Source organism: Gossypium arboreum, chromosome 12 (genome assembly GCF_025698485.1).
Source record: "Gossypium arboreum isolate Shixiya-1 chromosome 12, ASM2569848v2, whole genome shotgun sequence".
Lineage (NCBI taxonomy): Eukaryota > Viridiplantae > Streptophyta > Magnoliopsida > Malvales > Malvaceae > Gossypium > Gossypium arboreum.
The window spans coordinates 23,203,798-23,223,999 of record NC_069081.1 but is presented as its reverse complement, the minus strand read 5'-3'; the positions used below and the strand labels follow the sequence as shown (position 1 = coordinate 23,223,999).

General features: G+C 37.5%; 1 non-coding gene across 1 annotated transcript; it reads right to left on the bottom strand.

Moving 5' to 3' along the window:
• Nucleotides 1-1,026: 1,026 nt before the first annotated feature.
• Nucleotides 1,027-1,132, bottom strand: LOC128285845 (small nucleolar RNA R71). The gene has a single exon (XR_008276393.1). It is a non-coding gene; the product is annotated as a small nucleolar RNA R71 (small nucleolar RNA).
• Between the last annotated feature and the right edge of the window lie 19,070 nt (nt 1,133-20,202).

The window sequence follows — 20,202 nt, the reverse complement described above, 5'->3', positions numbered from 1 at the left end:
TCCTTAGGTATTGTCTTAATCAATCGAGTTTTCCAAAAAAGTATTTTCCCCATATTTCTTTTCTGTGATTTCTTAGTTTAATTAATTAGTTAGATAAACAAAACCCTTTTTATTTTTTTAGGCTAGATAATAAAAAGAAAGTTAATACTAGTACTTTTAGTTCCTTTGAGTTAGATAATCCGGTCTTACTAAAGCTATACTACTGTTCAATAGGTACACTTGCCTTCATCGTGATAATAGTTAGTTTCAAGAACGATTCATTATAAATATTTAAAATCTGTCACGAATATCATGTATCAAGTTTTTGGCGCCGTTGCCGGGGACTTAAGATATTAAGAACACTCTATTTTTATTACTTTTTCCATTTTACTTTTATTGCAATTTAAAATTTTATTTTCTTTTCTAATTCTTCATTTATTTTCTTCTGACAGGTTTTTCTAGTTTATGATCAAAAGAAACTCGTCAGGACTACTATTTTTTGACGGTGAGATCGACTGCACAGTTCGCAGGAATCAGAGATAAATAAGATGAAGCCTAAGATACACAGAGGATGAGCAAGAGGACGATACTTCAACCACAACCGAGGGGATGGCTGAAAACCAAGAAAATCTGTTACATCATGCGATTGCTGTTAATCCAGTAAATTAGAATCCTGCTCCGCGCACTATGTATGATTATGCTAAACCTTCTTTAATAGGAACTGAATCGAGCATAGTTAGACCTGCTGTAGCTACAAATACTTTTAAACTGAAACCTAACACAATTCAAATGATGTAGCAATTTTTTCAGTTTGATGGTTTGCAGGACGAAGATCTCAACGCTCACTTGGAAAACTTTTTGGAATTCTGTGATACATTTAAAATAAATGGTGTTTCTGATGATGCCATTCGCCTTTGGTTATTCCCTTTTTCTTTGAGAAACAAAGCTAAACAATGGTTGAACTCGTTACCACGAGGGTCAATCACTAGTTGGGAACAAATGACCGAAAAGTTCTTAGTAAAATATTTTTCGCTGGCTAAAACAGCTAAATTACGTAATGATATCTCTTCTTTTGTGCAGATGGATTTAGAAACACTCTACGATGCATGGAGAGATATAAGGACCTTTTGCGAAGATGCCCTCACCATGGGTTACCACTTTGGCTACAGGTTCAAACGTTTCATAATGGCCTGAGTCCTTCGACTCGACAAATGGTTGACGCAGCCGCTGGAGGAACTATCAATAATAAGACACCTGAGGCGGCTTACGAATTTATTGAGGAGATGTCACTGAATAACTATCAGTGGCAAGTTATGAGAACAAATCTGATGAAAGCAGTCGGTGTTTTCAACCTCGACGTGGTTACTATGCTATCTAACCAAATAGAATTTTTAAATAAAAAGATTGATGGTTTGTGTGGTTCTACTAAGGTACATCTAGTGATGAGGTGTGATTCGAATGGAGGAGGAACATGCACAGAATATCAACCCTTCAACCCTAGCATCGAGGAGGAACAAGTCCAATATATGGGTAATAATAACTCTAGATCCCAAAATAACCCATATAGTAACACTTATAATGCAGGTTGGAGGAACCATCCCAATTTCTCGTGAGGCGGTTAAGGAAATCAAAGGCCACAACATCCTCCGAGTTTTCAACAACCACCTTACCAGCAAGAAAAGAAGTCAAACCTTGAAGAGTTGTTAACCAAATTCATCTCGGTGTCAGAAATTCGTTTTCAGAATACTAAGACAGCACTCAAAAAATCAACAAGCATCAATCCAGGGGCTCGAAACTCAGATCGGACAGCTCGCTAAGTTAATTTTTGAACGACCACAAGGTTGCCTGCCAAGCAGCACTGAATCTAACCCAAGGGAGCAACTCAACGCGATTTCCATTCAAGATGAGGAAGGGTTAGTTGCAAAACCAATGCCAGAAACGGTGGTAAGCAAATGTAAGAATGAGGTCGGCCAAAATGACCTAAAGCGGGTAAGTACAGAATATAAGCCCTGTGTGCCATACCCCAATGCGACAAGAAAAGACCGCTCAGACGAACAATTTGGTAAATTTCTTAAACTTTTAAAGAAACTACATATTAACTTACTGTTTATTGAAGCATTTTCGTAGATGCCGAACGCAATTAAATTTTTAAAGGAGCTTCTAGCAAATAAACAAAAGTTAGATGAAAGGTCGCATGTGGAGTTGAATGCAGTTTACTCAACCATTCTTCAGAATAAGCTACCTAACAAACTAAAAGATCCAGGGAGTTTTACGATTCTTTGTTTAATTGGTAGTTTAGATGTTAATAATGCGTTGGCTGATCTAGGGGCTAGTATCAATGTTATGCCTTACAAATTGTTTAAACAACTAGGTCTAGGGAAACCCAAATAAACAAGGATGAACATTCAATTAGCAGATAATACTGTCAGATTTCCTAAGGGTATCATTGAAGACGTACTCGTTAAAATTGACAAATTTATATTCCCAGTTAATTTTGTTGTTTTAGACATAGAAGAGGATAGTAATGTTCCTTTAATTTTGGGAAGACCCTTTTTAGCAACTGCTAGAACAATTATTGACGTTGGTACAGGTGAACTCACACTTCGTGTAGGAGACGAAACAATCAACCTTCAAGCTCGCAACCTGAACAACACATCGAAAATTGAAGGTGATTGTACAAATTGTTCTACTAAGACTGATCATACAGTGCAACCTATTTTGTAGGAAATAAGTTCGAAGGACACACATGAGTCATTTCAATCCACAACAAAGAATCTACCCATGAAGAACGAAGGTTACAAATCGAGGAGTTAGATGAATGGCTGACATTTAAACCGAGAAAACACGATAAACCAAAACTACGCTAGAACGAGATCAATGCCTCACCAAATCAACTTAAGGTTGGAGATAAAGTTTCATTAGATGCTGCAGATCCTCACATGGACACTGCCAAACCAAATGAAGAAATTCCTCTTACGGTACTTAGCATTTTCACATTTGGTATAGTCGAGGTAAGTCATCCCAAATTCGGCACCTTTAAGGTAAACAATACCCGCCTAAAACCTTATTTTGATGGGATTCATAGCAGGGATGAGGAGTGTAAACTCCTCGATCCACCATGATCACACACCAGAGAGGTAAGTCGAGCTTAGACTATAAATAAGCGCTTCTCGGGAGGCAACCTGAGCACTAACAATATTACTTTCTTTAAATTTTAGTTTTTAAAATCTAACATACTAATCAAATCATTGAACACAAGCTTTTCAGAACCACACGGCTAGGCACACGGGCGTGCCGTAGGCCGTGCACATACCACAGGATGCAACACGGCCGTACGATACGGCCGTGTGAAAATAGGGCAAAAATTTCTTCCCCAACACGGGATGCGATAAGTAGCCACGGTTGTGCGACATGGCCGTGGGCGAAATTTCCAAACTAACACGGGCGTACAACACGCCCGTGTTTTGAAATCGTGGGTAAACCTGTCAATTTAACACGGACGTGCTCCTTCATACACGGGCGTGGGAGAAGCAAACAGAGACCGACACGGTCGTGCAACATGGTCGTGTACACCAATGCGCCTAATTTTGAAAAATTACAAAACGCACGAGCCGAGCTTAGGGCACACAGGCATGCCCCATGGCCGTGTGCCTCAATTTCTCTATAAACACCTATTATTTATTTTATTTTATTTTTATCTCTATATTTTTAAATTATTTTTTTATTTCCGTTTAGTACTATTTTATCTTGAGTTTTTACAATTTTTATTCTTCGACTATTTCATTACGAGTAATTATGCTTCAGTATACCTCTTAAAGAGTTCCTGATTTTATCACAGTCAGAAAGAGCTCCAAAGCTCATCCTCGCATAGGAACTAAAAACTCCACTGGGAAAGGACTTATGGACTAATGAACCTCTACCACCACCGGAGTATCCTCCTCCACTCTTACGCCGATTATCCTCCAAAACTTCAGTTAAAGGAATTCATTCATCATTCAAGAAGTTTCACTTCTCTCCCTATCTTATGATTATGAATCTATCTTTTTATTATATCTATCTTTATACATTGAGGGCAATGTACATCTTAAGTGGAGGGTCTTTTATATCGTCATTAGAAATCCTTGAATTGTGTCTTATTCTCATGTAAATCATTTATATCACTATTAGAATGAATTTTAATTAATTTATGATTTTTATTGATATGTCTTGAATTAAAACATAAGCATTTATGCATTGAGTGTTTAACTTTAAGACATTAGGGAATCAAGCATGATAAGTTGATTTTTGAATAATGAAAAACTTTTAGGTTGTTTTTTTCCTAAGTTTAGGTATTATCTTGAGTTGAAATTCATAGGTTCAAACATCACAAAGCCATAATTTTTGTGAGATTTTGAGCCTTTAGAGCATCTATCATTTCTTTCATGCTCACTTTTATTGTTGCTTTGAGTGCATCAGTATTGAATTGTTATTCTAGAACTTGCTTGATTATGCATGTCAAGACCACACCATTTGAGTTGATATGTCAAAATGATAAAGGCACTTAGTTTTAACCCACTCACTCCATAAAAGCCTATCTTCACAATTAACCCTTAGTGAACCCCCTTGAGCCTAACAACCCATTCATTAATTTACCCTTAATATTAACCCATAACTCATTATTGTTGAAATCCCCTAAATTAATTTGATCCCTATTTTTGTCGAGACTTGAGTTGGAATAGTTGCTTAGCTATGTTTTATTCTATTTTGTAATTTGACTTGTTCTTAAATATATATCTATATATATATATATATATATATATATATTCATGTATACATATTAGTAGTAGTGATCTTCTGAGCTAAAGAAGTTAAATTCCATATTCTGAGAAAAAGCTCTATTGTACGCAATTGATAACTAGTCATTTTTCTAGTTAGGCAATTTTTCAATTGAATCTCGATTCTAACCCTTTCTTTCATTTTGTGACCACACCCTCTAACCAAAGCCACGTTACAACCCTCTAAAGACCTTTTGATTGATGTTTCATCTCAATTTATAATGGTGGAGATTTGATTTTCTGTAAGCCTATGGTAATGACTATTCATTATTGACTATTGAGTGTTTCATTTATTGTACTTAAACACCTCGAGTGATTTGAGTGAATCTAAAGTGAGGATGTGAAACTCTGTGATATTTTGAATCAAAGGTAATTACTTAGATGAGGGGACACACCTATGTTTTCATAATAAAATGCTCAACTTGGAATGTTTGAAACTTTGACGTTCTTTCAGTTGAATTTTCAATGTATGATTACCTATGGATTATTTTGAGATATTATCGATAGAAATTATAAGTTGAGAAGAATTTATTTTGATTATGAGTTGAGGATTTTGCTTGAAGACAAGCAAATGCTTAAGTGTGGGCGTATTTGATAAACCGTAATTTATACATATTTCTCTCCCATGCTTAGCACATTTTATGGATGATTTTTCCTTAAAACTCCTAATGCCTTAATTTCATGTTTTGTACTTAGGTGAGCATAGGAGAGTGAAAGGAACGAGAAACGGGCCAAAAACGAAGAAAATGGGCCAACGTACTAATCAACACGGCTTGGACTTCCTCACACAGGCAGACCACACGGTCATGTCCCTTTGACAAGGTCAAAGCACGATTTACACAGGTAGATCACACGCCCGTGCCCATTTAACAACCTTGACCATGACCTTAAGCAATCGTACATGGGTGTGTCCCTGCCGAGCCCAAGTTTAGTCCTATTCAAAAAAGGCCACTTTTAAGGGCTCTTAGGCATTCCAAAGCCTATAAATACACCCTAAAGGAGGAGGAAAATGGGGACGCACAGGAGGAAGTAAGGAATTGCTCAAGGAAAGTCGATCGATCCATCTCAGAAGCCGAATTCACTATCAAGACTGAAGATCTCCCTTCAAATTCCCTCAGAGTTTTTGGGTTTTCTTATGTTTTGTTATTTTTATTCTTTTGAGATGTTTTCTTTCATTAGTATGAACTAAAACCCCTAAATACCTAGGGGGAATGAAACCCAAGGCAGATCTTGTTATTATTATCTGAATTGTATGATTAATATTTGCCTTGTTCTTAATTATGTGTTCTTAATTCTTGTTTTGATATTCCAGGATATTGATTCAAGTTAAGCTCTTATTCAGAGGAGAAAAAGACCCTGTCTAAGAGTAAATTTGTCATAATTAAGCGGAGTTGGTTGAACGCCTAGATATAGGGTGACAAGATTTTTCCGGATTAGGGTGAAACCTAATAAGGGGATCCATAGATCGAGTTAATGCAACCCTAGGGTGTTAATTAGAAAGAGATTTCAATTATTCAAACTAGGGTTAGACGTTGTTAGTCTCGAGAGAGATAATAATATAACTTAGGGATTTCTACGGAACAAGTTGAATGAATAAATCGTCCGATTCAGAGTCAAATAACAAGTGAAGTCTAGGTGGATTTTTCCATACGTATTGTCTTAATCAATCGAGTTTTCCAAAAAAGTATTTTCCCCATATTTCTTTTTTGTGATTTCTTAGTTTAATTAATTAGTTAGATAAACAAAACCCTTTTTATTTTTTTAAGCTAGAGAATAAAAAGAAAGTTAATACTAGTACTTTTAGTTCCTTTGAGTTCGATAATCCGGTCTTGCTAAAGCTATACTAATGTGCGATAGGTACACTTGCCTTCATCGTGATAATAGTTAGTTTCAAGAACGATTCATTATAAATATTTAAAACCTGTCACGAATATCATGTATCACCTATTGGGCTAGTCCAAGCATGACTATTGGATTCGGCTTCTTGCTCTTCCCAAGCTCGATCCACATAGCTTGCTAATGTATCTTGAAATTTCTCAGCTTGTGACCAATTTATAGGCCCTCCTAGTAGCTCAATGGATTCGGTAGTGACTTCCTGAGCTAAGGTCACATCATTCCCCCCTCTTCGAGGCGATTTGTCCCCAAATCGTCACCTACATCAAAAAGGGATAAATCAACAACATTAAAAGTAGCACTAACCCTATACTCACCAGGTAAGTCTAACTTATAGGCGTTATCATTAATCCTTTCCAAGGCTTGAAAAGGTCCATCTCCTTGTGGAAAAAGTTTGGATCATCATTGAACAAGGAATATCTCATTGCGCATGTGAATCCAAACCCAATCACCAGGTTCAAATATCACTCATCTACCACCCCTGTTAACTTAATGATCATATTGCTCCGTTCTTCATTTGATATTATCCAACTCGCTATTGCAATTGTTTTATAAAATCTGCCTTTTTCTTTCCATCTATATCCACCAACTTGTTAGAAGGCAAAGGTAACAAATCCAATGGAGTTAAGGGATTAAATCCATACACTACCTCAAATGGCGAATACTTAGTAGCTGAATGTATCGATCGATTGTATGCAAATTCAATATGGGGTAGACACTCCTCCTAAGTCTTCAAATTATTTTGTATAATTGCACGCAGTAGTGTTGACAAAACACGATTAACAACCTCTGTTTGGCTGTCAGTTTGGGGATGGCTTGTTGTTGAAAATAACAGCTTAGTTCCAAGTTTTCCATATAAGGTCCTCCAAAAATGACTTAAAAAATTAGTGTCTTGATCCAGAATGATTGTCCTCGGAACACCATGTAAGCGCACGATCTCCTTAAAAAAGAAAATGGTGACATTTAGAGCATCTTCAGTTTTGTTACATGCAATTAAATGTGCCATTTTTGAAAACCTATCAACTACAACAAAAACATAATCTTTTCCATTCTTTGTTCTAGAAAGGCCTAAAGCAAAATCCATTGAAATATCCATCCATGGTGCTTCCGGAATCGATAATGTTTTATAAAGTCCATGTGGCTGAATCTTTAATTTTCTATCTTGCAAGCAATACAGTGATCACACATTTTAGCCACATCTCATTTCATCTTCGACCAATAGAAATGTCCTCGAAGAACGGCTAAAGTTTTGGCAATGCTGAAATGTCTCATTAAACCCCCACTATGTGCTTCATTACTGATAGTACCTATCATACGTACCTTTTTCACACAACTTATAAATTTCTCCACAGTCAGAATCATCAGCATATTATTCTTTATATAAGCAAAACCAAGTAATTTAACATCCAAACAATTTAAAAGAGCATACCTTCACTATAAAGCATCCGCAACGATATTTTCCTTACCTTGTTTGTATTTAATGACATATGGAAAGGATTCTAGGAACTCAACCCATTTTGCGTGACGTTTGTTTAACTTGGTTTGTCCTCTCAAATGCTTCAAAGCCTCATGATCCGTATGTATAACGAACTCTTTAGACCAAAGATAATGCTGCCATGTTTCTAATGCACGTATCAACGCGTACATTTCCTTGTCATACGTAGGATAGTTGAGCGTAGCTCCATTCAGTTTCTAGATGAAATAAGCCACTGGTCGCCTATCTTGTGTTAAAATTGCACCTATTCGTATACTAGACGCATCACATTCCACCTCAAAAATTTTGTTAAAATATGAAAAACATAAAAGTGGAGCATTAGTTAAACACTCTTTGATTCTAACAAAAGCAGATTCTTGTTCATCAGACCAAAGAAAAAGGGAATTCTTTTTGATAATTCCAGTCAATGGGGCAGCAAGTGTGCTAAAGTTTGGCACAAATCTCCTATAAAAACTTGCAAGGCCATGAAAGCTTTTAACTTGGCTGATGTTGGTCGCTCATGGTCATTCTTTTATTGCCTTGATCTTGTCTTGATTTACCTCGAGACCACTTTCACTTACAACAAAACCTAGAAAAACAACTTTGTTAGTACAAAAGTTACATTTCTTAAGGTTTGCATGTAAAACTTCCTTGCGTAAAACGTCCAAAATAGAACGTAGATGTTCAAGATGATCAGATAAATATTTACTATAAACTAAAATATTGTCAAAATAAACTACACAAAAACGACCAATAAAAGACCTCAAAACGTGGTTCATCAACCTCATGAAAGTACTTGGAGCATTGGTGAGGCCAAATGGCATCACTAGCCACTCATACAAACCGTATTTGGTTTTGAACGCAGTCTTCCACTCGTCCCCCTCCAGCATGCAAATTTGATGATAGTTGTTTTTCAAATCGATCTTAGAGAACAATTTTACACCACTAAGCTCGTCCAACATATCATCAAGTGTAGGGATTGGATGACGGTATTTGACGGTAATTTTGTTGATAGCTCGACAATCTACGCATATTCTCCATGAACCATCCTTTTTAGGTACCAACAGAATAGGCACTGAACATGGACTTAAACTCTCCCGTATGTATCTTTTCTCCATTAAATTAGTGACTTGTCGTTGTAACTCAGTTTCTTCGGGATTGCTTCGGTAGCCTGGTTGATTTGGAATTGTAGCCCCGAGAATGAAATCAATTTGGTGTTCAATACCTCAATAGAAGGTAGCCCACTCGAAACTTCTTCAGGTAAAATGTCTTCAAATTCCCGAAGCAATGAAACAATAGACAAAGATAAAGAGTTATCGAGTTCGTTAGGATCGAAAAAGCACTATTTGTACATAAGTACAAACACGGGCTGGTGCATTAACAAGGACTTTCGAATTTCTTTTTCCTTCACAAATACGCTCATTTTTCCAATCTCATTTTCTTTTTGACTTTCTTTTTCCTCTCGTATTTTTACCTCCTTTCTCTCACTTTTCCCTTTTTTTTTTTCATTTTTCTTGTCTTTCTCTTTTTCAATCTTTTTTCTTGTACTTTTTCTTTCAATTTCAATTGATTGTGATACACTTGTTTTGGAGTCAACGGGTTAAAGTAACATTTTTGCCTCGATGCTTGAATGTGTACCAATTTGTGTAACCATCATGGATCACGCGCCTATCAAACTGCCATAGACACCCCAAAAGGAGATGTCTCACGTGCATGGGAACTACATCACACACCACTTCATCTTGGTACTTCCCGATGGAAAATGCTACCACAGCTTGCTTTGTTACTTTAAGCTCACCTCCATCATTCAACCATTGCAGCTTGTATGGAGTTGGATGTTTGGCTATAGCCAAACTGAGCTTTTCCACCAGTATGTTGCTAGCTACATTAGTACAACTTCCACTGTTAATAATTAAACTACATACCTTGCCTTGGATGTGGCATTGGGTGTGGAAAATATTCTCCCTTTGTTGATCATTAAGGCTTCGCTTTACCACAAGGATTTCTCCTTCAACCGATAATTCTACTTCATCATCATCATCATCATCGGTTGGTATTTCAGACTCATTTTCATTCTCCTCCTCCGACTCAATTTCACCGTTGATCCTTACCACCATAACACATCGATTAGAACATTGGCTTGCCCTGTGCCCTCGACCTAAACACTTGAAACATTTTATGTCTCTCGTGTGATTTGGCACTTGCTCATTTTTGTTTTGACTTGACTCACCAATGGACTGATTGGATTTAGTTGTTACAAGTGGCTCATTTGTTCAAACAAGGGGTTGTTCACTCCTTGGCTCCACTTATTAGTAGAAGGATTGGCATAGGATCAACTAACTCCTTTTCGCTTGAGTTGTTTCTCAACTTTAATCGCCATATGGACCATGTCCATCACTTCAACATAGTGTTGTAATTCAACTACATTGGCGATGTCACGGTTTAAACTCGCAAGGAACTTCACCATTGTCGCTTCTCAATCCTCCTCGATATCAGCTCGGATCATTGCTATCTTCATTTCTTTATAATAATCTTCAAAGCTTTTATTGCCTTGAATAAGGTTTTGGAGTCGTTGATAAAGATCCCGGTGGTAATATGAATGAATAAATTGTTTCTACATGATTGATTTCATTTCACCCCAAGTAGAAATAGGTATTTCACCATTTCACCTCCGACTCGTTACAAGCTGGCCCTACCATACAATTACATAATCAGAAAACTAAATAGCTACGAGCTTCACCTTTTTACTCTCTGAATAATTGTGGCATTCAAAAACAAGCTCAATCTTCTTTTCCCACTCCAAATAAGCTTCGGGATTATTCTTACCTTGGAATGGTGGAATTGTCATTTTGATATTTTTAAGATTGTTATCTGGACGATCATGATCTCTAGGACCCCGATGTCATTGGCGGCCTCGTTGTCGTACAAATCAAACAAATGAATTATCACTTTCTTGCTCACTCTTTTCATTTCGCCTTCATCTTGAACCTTCCAGAGTTACCTCACGTTGTTCTCGTGTCTCAACTCGATATAACCGATCTTTGATTGGTTCGAGTCTTCGATCAAATAACCGCTCCATCTCTTACATAAGTGCTTGAAAGGTAAGATCTGGCATACCTCTTCCAACGTTTCTTACAGGACGGAATGTAACACCCCGTACCCAAGACCGTGGCCGGAGTCGAACACGAGGTGCTAACAGACATAATATAATTATTTTCACAGTCCATTTAAAAATTTCCAGATAGCTGGCTAACTGTGTCACTGTCACCTTAAAAATCATATCTTGAGTTCCACAACTTAAAAATCAGTTTCGTGATTTTTCCCTGAAACTAGACTCATATATTCATCTACAAATTTTTTTCTAGAATTTTTGGTCGGGCCAATTAGTACAGTTTATTAGTTAAAGTCTCCCATGTTACAGGGATCGACTACACTGACCTTCGCGCATTATGACTTGGATATCTCCCTGTACAGGGCTTCAATACTGATGCCGTTTGTTTCTATAGAAACTAGACTCAAATAGGAATCTATACATATATGGAATGACTCCTAATTATCTCTGGTTAATTTATAATGAATTTCCAAAGTCGGAACAGGGAATCCAGAAACCGTTCTGGCCCTGTTTCACGAAAACCTAAATATCTCTTAACATACAACTCATATGACGTTTCGTTTCTTCCATATGAAAGTAGATTCATCAAGGTTCATTTAAATAATTTATTCACTATTTAATTTCATTCCTACTATTTTTAGTGATTTTTCACATCCACATCGCTACTGCTGTCAGCATCTGCCTTTAAGGTAGACTTTACCTATTTCATAGTTTCCATGATTCAATTAGCCCTTTTTGCATACATAGCACAAAGTATAATCATGATTAACCATTCCAATGGCTAATCGTTTCCAAACATTTCCATACCTGTGACAGCCCAAAATAGACCCTAGCCGGAATGTGGTTTCGGGACCACTAAACCGAGTCATAAAAATAATTAATTGTTATATTCTATGCTTACTATGTGTGTGCATGCATATGTGGAAATTTCATTCTCTAATTTTACCCATTTGTATGAGAAAGTATTAAATAGGGATGAAAGTGAAACATGGTGAAATATGATAGGCTAATTTTAAATGGCTTGTTAGTACATGTTAACAAAAGGTGGAGTTGCATGTCAAATAATCCCTTCCTAAGGAGGAGTGGCCGCCATGACAAGGTTATAAGCAAGGAACATGTTTCCAACATGTTTTGCTAGTGGTGTATGTAGGAAGTCATAAAATAAAGACTAGCATTAAAAAAAAAAATTGTTCATCCATTCTAAACACTTTGGCGAATGTCCTAAAGAAAGAAAAGAAAAATTTGTTCATCCTTTCTCATCTTCTTGGCGAAAATACTAAGGGAAAAGGGGGAGGATTTTTGCTTCATGCTTGGGTTGGAAGAGACCTAGAAGGAGATTTGGCTAAGTTTGCATCAAGATTAAGGTATGTATGAGGTTGTGTTGGGAGTTTCATGCATGGTTTGGTTGCTAATTTGATGTGCATGTTAGCCATGGCTCAAATCCTTGTTATGCCATGGAAATGGTATTTGGCCAAAGTTGTTATGGTGATAAAGCCATTGCATGCTAAGTGTGAAGCTTGATGATGATGCATGCAATGATGGATTATCTACTCTTGAGTAAGATTTTGAGTTTTCTTTTGTGTTTAACCATGATTGAAGTTGAATGGAGCATGATTGTCATATTCGCCATGATGCATTCATGAGCATGGTTCATGCTTCTTGCATGTTAGTTAAAATTTGTATTTTGGATGGCTATGGACACCTTGAAATTCGGCCATGCTCATATTGTATATATATGTTTGCACATGATGTTTTGGCTATGAAGTAAGTGATGAATATATTGGTTTAAAGAAGAAGATGTGGAAGAATGCTTGTGAAATTGCAAGCACAATTAACCTAGCACACATATAAGTGCTTGATGCTATATTATAAGTTTTGGGCCACAATGTGCAAAGCATTAACTAGTAAAATGCATGCTGTTTTGTGAGGTATTAAGTGCAAAATTGGCCTCAACATGTACATGAATATTCGGCCTTGGGTAGCCTATTGAAGGCCTTAGCTTTTCCTTGATGCTCAAATAAATTGTATTGAATTGCTTGATGTAGTATAAAATGTGCATGACCATTGTGTATTCAAGCTAAAGAGTGGCCATATGACCATTTAAACTCCTTGTCATATTCGCCATAAGCAAGCACAATGAGGTTTTAATAAATTGAATTTGTTTGAATTAGCTCAAGAGCTAAGAGGGCCACAATTGGACAAGGGAAGGAAAAGGTGATCGAATAGCCGAAAAAGCCGTTCGACAACATCCGAGGTAAGTCCTCAAGAAGTGACCTTACTTGAATTATGTGAGATGAAGTATGGATGTGTATGATTATTGATTTATGTGTGTATGAGAAATTGAATGATACCCGGCTAAGTCCCAAGGCGAATATGCTTGTGAATATATGTGCGTTTGAGCCTTAGTAACGAAAATGAAATATGTATGTCCAATGATTATTGATGTATGTGTACATGAGAAATTGAATGATATCCGGCTAAGCCCGAAGACAATTATGCTGGAAATTATATCCGGTTAAGACCAAGGCAATTGTGCTAGTGCCTATATCCGGCTAAGACCAAGGCATTCGTATGAAGTTATTCTATCCGGCTAAGACCGAAGGCATTTGTGCACGTGATTATATCCGGTTATATTCAAGAATCTTGGGCTGGAGGTGAGTGTTGGTTGCTGTAATGAATTCAATTAGTACACTCGAAAAGCCCAAAGGATAAGGTACGTTATATGTGCATTGAAAGTCGACATGTTTGAGCAACATTCGCTCAATCGACTAATGAATTTCAGTTATTGAATTGATTGATACTTTGTGAAAGTATATAATGATGAAGTGTGAAGTAAGAATGTGTATTAATGAAATGATGCATTTGGCTATGTGAATGTATTGCTGTAATTAGAGTTGATTATATTCCTTGAGACTTACTAAGCATAAAAAATGCTTACCCGTTACTTTGGCTCTCTGTTTTATAGATTTCGCTCGATAGCAATCGGATTCGGGATCAATAAAGTCGAAGTCATCCACACTATCCACGCCTCTATTTTGGTATAAATTTTGGTTGAACTTTGAAATGGCATGTATAGGACTACCCTTGTTGGTTGAATATGTTGTGATGTATATATGTACGGCCATGCGAAAATGGCTCGTAAAAGTGAAGTATCGACTTAGTCTAATTGTGGGTTGTATGTATATATTTGGTGTCATGATGTGGCTATGGCTTGAAATGGGAATGTTGGTCATATGATCAGCCATTGGCATGGTTAAAATGATCATATATGAACCTATGTATGGCAAGACTAGTTGGTTCATGGAGACTACCAAATAGGTAAGACCTACCTTAAAACAGATGCTGCCAGCTGCAGTGACGTGAATGTGAAAAATCACCAAAATTCGTAGGAATGGAATTAAATAGTGAATAAGCTATGTAAATGAACCTTGATGAGTCTATTTTCATATGGAAGAAACGAAATGGTCATAGGAGTTACATGTTAAGAGATATTAAAGCTATTGTGAGACAGGGCCAGAACGGTTTCTGGGTTCCCTGTCGCAACTTTAAAAATTTACTATAAATTATCCAAAAAGAATTAGGAGACATACCTTATATGTACAGATTCCATTTTGAGTCTAGTTTCATTAGAAACAAACGAAACCAGCATTAAATCCCTGTACAGAGAGGTATTCAAGTTATACCGCGCGAAGGTCAGAGCAGTCGATCCCTGTAACATGGGTGACTTTAACTAATAAACTGTACCAATTGGCCCGACCAAAAATTCTATAAATAAATCCATGGATGGATATATGAGTCTAAATTCAGGGAAAATTTACGAAACCAGTTTCCAAGTTTTGAAACTCGAGATATGATTTTTAAGGCGACAGTGACGCAGTTTTCCAGCCTGACTGGAAATGTCAAATGGATGGGCAAAACAAGTGAACTTGGCTTGTTAACCCCTCGTGTCCGACACCGGCGATGGTCTCGGGTTCGGGGTGTTACAATACCTCTTAGTGATCAACATACAAAATGATTATAGTACTATGCTAAAAACGTATATAAGCCATTTTCGCATGGCTATCCAAATTTACACAAAATCCATGGGTACATGACCAACAACAAAAAGGGTAGTCCTATACATGCCATTTCAAAGTTCAACCAAAATTGTACCAAAAGGGGGCTTTGATAGTGTGGGAGACTTTGACTTCCAAAAATCCCGAGTCCGATAGCTGACGAGCCAAAATCTATAAAACAGAGAAACAAAGAAACGGAGTAAGCAATTTATGCTTAGTAAGTTTTGAGCAAGGATTCGAACAACAAAAGCATAGCATTCATATAGCTAAACGGATAATTTCATATGCACAAATTCTCAATATCATACTTACTTCACATTACCAACCCTTATGTTCATACACAAAAGATCAACTTAGCCAAAGGCGGTAGCTCATTTATCGATCGAGCGAATACTGATTTGTGAGGATCAACTAATTCAAGCACACAAGAAACATACCTCATCGCTGGGATTTTACGAGCGTATTAATTTAAATTTTACAGCAAGATCGCTCATTCCCAAATCAAGCATCTTCGGGTTTAGCGGATATAACCACTCGCACAAGGCCTTCGGTCTTAGCCCGGATATGGTCACTAGCATAAATGCCTTCGGACTTAGCCGGATATAGTCGCTAGCACAAATGCCTTCGGATCTTAGTCCGGATGTAGTCGCTAGCACAAAAGCCTTCGGACTTAGCCGAATATCATTCGAGTAACCATGCACATATATCAATAAATCATGACACATTCATATTTCATTTTCATTACCAAAGCTCAAACACAAGACACTTATCACATTTACAATTTCGCTCAATAGCCACATACAACAAATGATTTTGATTTACTTAAGACATAATCTAACCGAATCATAATTTAAGTTCCATTACTCAAAACTTACCTCGGATGTTGTCGAACGATTCCGATGGCTATTCACCACTTTTTCCTTCCCTTTATCGGATTTAGTTTCCTTTGCTCTTGAGCTTAATTTAACAAATAAATTGATTTAATCATTTGAGCATCGAAAAGAGGAACTCAAGGTACTTAGCCCACATATATTCATTAGACATTAAAGTCACATATGTACGGAATCATGAATCAAACTCAACACATTAGTTAATACTCTCCTTAGCGAATTTTCTAAGTCAAGATAAAGCCTTCAATATGCTTACCTATGGCGAACAACACATCAACCTATGTACTCATTCATGTGGCCGATTATGCATGTCTATGTTGAGGCCAATTATATACTCAATACCACACACAAATGGCATACCTTTTACTAACTAATGCATTACATATTATAACTCAATACGCATCCATCATGTACTCCATAACCGAAACACCATCATATGTAAGTATATACCTTGAGATATTGTATATGTCATACCAATACGTCATGTACAAACATATATATATATATATATATATATATATATGTGTGCAAGAGCCGAATCTCAAAGTTGTTTATAACTAAACATGAACATAAATCCAAAACACAAATCTTAACACAAATCTTACCTACCATGCAATAAGCATAAATCATACTCATGGATATACCATGGCCGAATACATCACAACACCATACCATTTCAATTTTGGTCATGGTTAAACAAAGAACTTAATGTCTCACTCAAAAATGCTAAAAAGAAAATCCAAGAGTCATCAATCCATCATCACATGTATCATTATCAAGCTTCATATTTAGCATGTAATGGCATTAACACAAAATCCACCTTGGCGAATATCATCCCCATGACATAGCAAAGATTTGAACCATGGGCTAATTAGAACTCAAGCTAGCAACTAAAACATGCATGAATCTCATGGCACAACCTCAAACATACCTTAATCTAGATACAAGTATGGCCAAACCTCTTCCTAATCCTCTTCCAAACCAAACATGAAGCAAGAACTCCTTCCTTCTTCCTTAGAATTTTCGCCAAAAGAAATGAAAAGGATGAACAAATTTTTTTCTTTTCTTCAACTCACGGCAATGGGGGGGGAAACACTCACACATATTCTTTCTTCTTTTTTTTTTCCATTTCTTTATTACCCATACTCCTTATTTTATTTTTCCTAACATACCTCACTAACATAACATGTTTGTGACATGTTTCCACTCATAACATGGCCGGCCACTACTAATTAGGGGGGGAAATTTGACATGCAAGTCCTCCCTTTTGATTACATGCACTATTAGATCCTTATAGATTAGCCTATCACATTTCAAAAGTGTCACACAAGTCCTACTAACTGAATTCACATGCAATCGACTAAATCAAAGATTGAAATTTTCACACATTCATAATTACATATTCTAGACAATAAATATTACGTTCAAACATTTCGGTGACTCGGTTTAGCGGTCCCGAAACCATTTCCCGACTAGGGTCAATTTCGGGCTGTCACAACTCTCTCCCACTTAAGAAATTTTCGTCCCCGAAAATCTTACCGGTAAATAGGTTTGGGTATCGCTCTTTCACAGAGTTCTCGGGTTCCCAAGTAGCTTCTTCCATCCCGTGTTTGAGCCATAACACTTTTACTAACGGAACCCTTTTGTTTCACAACTCCTTCACTTCATGAGCTAGGATACGAATCGGTTCTTCTTCATAACTCATATCGGCTTGAATTTCGACCTCTGATGGACTAATTATGTGCGATGGATCAGATCTATAGCGTCGAAGCATCGAAACATGAAAGACGTCGTGAATCTTTTCAAGTTCAGGGGGCAAAATCAATCGATACGCAACTGGACCGACTCGTTCAGATATTTCATATGGCCCGATGAACCTCGGACTCAATTTGCCCTTACACCCAAATCTGAGTATCTTTTTCCAAGGTGAAACTTTAAGAAACACTTTGTCTCCCACCTGATACTCAATGTCTTTTCGTTTCAGATCCGCGTACGACTTCTGGTGATCTGTGGCTGCCTTCAGACTTTCACGGATTACTTTTACTTTCCGTTCAGCATCTTTAATCAAAACAACTCCAAAAATTTTACTTTCACCGAGCTCGGTCCAAAACAATGGTGTACGGCATTTACGCCCGTACAAGGCCTCGTAAGGTGCCATCTTAATACTTGATTGAAAACTATTGTTGTAAGCGAATTCAATCAAAGGTAAATACCGCTCCCACGAACTGCTGAACTCGAGGATGCAACATCTCAACATATCCTCAAGTATCTGAATTATCCGCTCGGATTGACCATCGGTTTGGGGGTGAAAAGCGGTGCTAAAATGCAACTTGGTGCCCAAAGCTTCTTGCAATTTCTTCCAAAATCGTGAGGTGAATCTCGGATCTCTATCTGACACAATAGAAATAGGTACCCCGTGTAATATCACAATCTGAGAAACATACAATTCAGCAGTTTATCCAATGAAAAATCCGTACGTACGGGGATAAAGTGAGTTGACTTAGTCAGTCTATCAACAACGACCCAAATCGCATCTTTCTTACTTGCCAACACTGGCAACCCAGATACAAAATCCATCGTGACTCGTTCCCATTTCCATTCAGGTATCATGATCGGCTGAAGTAAACCCGTAGGCACTTGATGTTCCGCCTTTACTTGCTGACATATTAAACACTTCGAAACAAAATTGGAAATGTCTCGTTTCATACCATGCCACCAAAACTGACGTCTCAGATCGTTGTACATTTTCGTACTCCCCGGGTGAATTGACATTCGGCTACAATGAGCTTCGTTCAGAATCATTGAAATGAGTTCTGAATTTCTTGGAACACACAACCGATTTCTGTACCTCAAACAATCGTCATCATCAATTTGAAACTCCGATTCCACATTCGGAACACATTCAGCCCGTTTTGCAACCAACTCATCGTCGACTTTCTGAGCTTCACGAATTTGATGAATCAATAATGGTTTAGCCTTTAATTCGGCTACTAACACATTGTCGGGTAGAATAGACAAGTGTACATTCATCGTCAGAAACACAAGCGGTGATTTCCGCTTAAGGCGTCCGCAACCACATTAGCCTTTCCGGGTATAATCAATGACAAGCTCATAATCTTTTAACAACTCGAGCCAACGTCTTTGTCGCAGATTCAAGTCTCTTTGAGTCATCAAATATTTGAGACTTTTGTGATCCGAAAATACATGGCACTTCTCACCAAATAAGTAATGTCGCCATATTTTCAAGGCGAATACGATGGCGACTAATTCGAGATCATGGGTCGGATAATTTTTCTCATGTGGCTTTAATTGTCTCGACGATAGGCCACAACTCGACCTTCTTCCATCAATACGCAACCTAACCCAAGTAAGGAGGCGTCACTATAGATGACAAACTCTTTGCCCGATTCGGCCGCACTAAAATTGAGCTTCCACAAATAAGTTTTCGTTGATCAAAACTTTTCGACATTTTTCCGTCCATTCGAACTTAACCTCTTTTGAAGTAGCTTCGTCATGGGTGTGGTGTCATCGAGAAACCTTTTACAAACCGTCGGTAGTAACCAAGTCCCAAAAGCTTGAACCTCGAGAATATTTCTGAGGCTTCCAGTTAAGTATGGCTGAAATTTTGCTCGGTCGACTCGAATACCCGTCTGAGATACCACATGACCCAAGAAGCTAACCTCTCTTAACCAAAACTCACACTTGCTGAACTTAGCATATAACTGCTTATCCCGTAAAATTTGCAACACTAATCTCGGTGTTCAAAGATGTTCGGTCTCATCTGTTGAATAGACCAAGATGTCATCAATGAACACAACTACGAACCGGTCCAAATCTCGTTCAAGATCCGATTCATCAAATCCATAAATACCGCAGGGCATTAGTGAGCCCGAACGGTATCACTAAGAACTCGTAGTGACCGTACCTCGTTCGAAAGCGGTTTGGGTACATCCAATCTCGAATCCATGAATCGATAATAACCCGA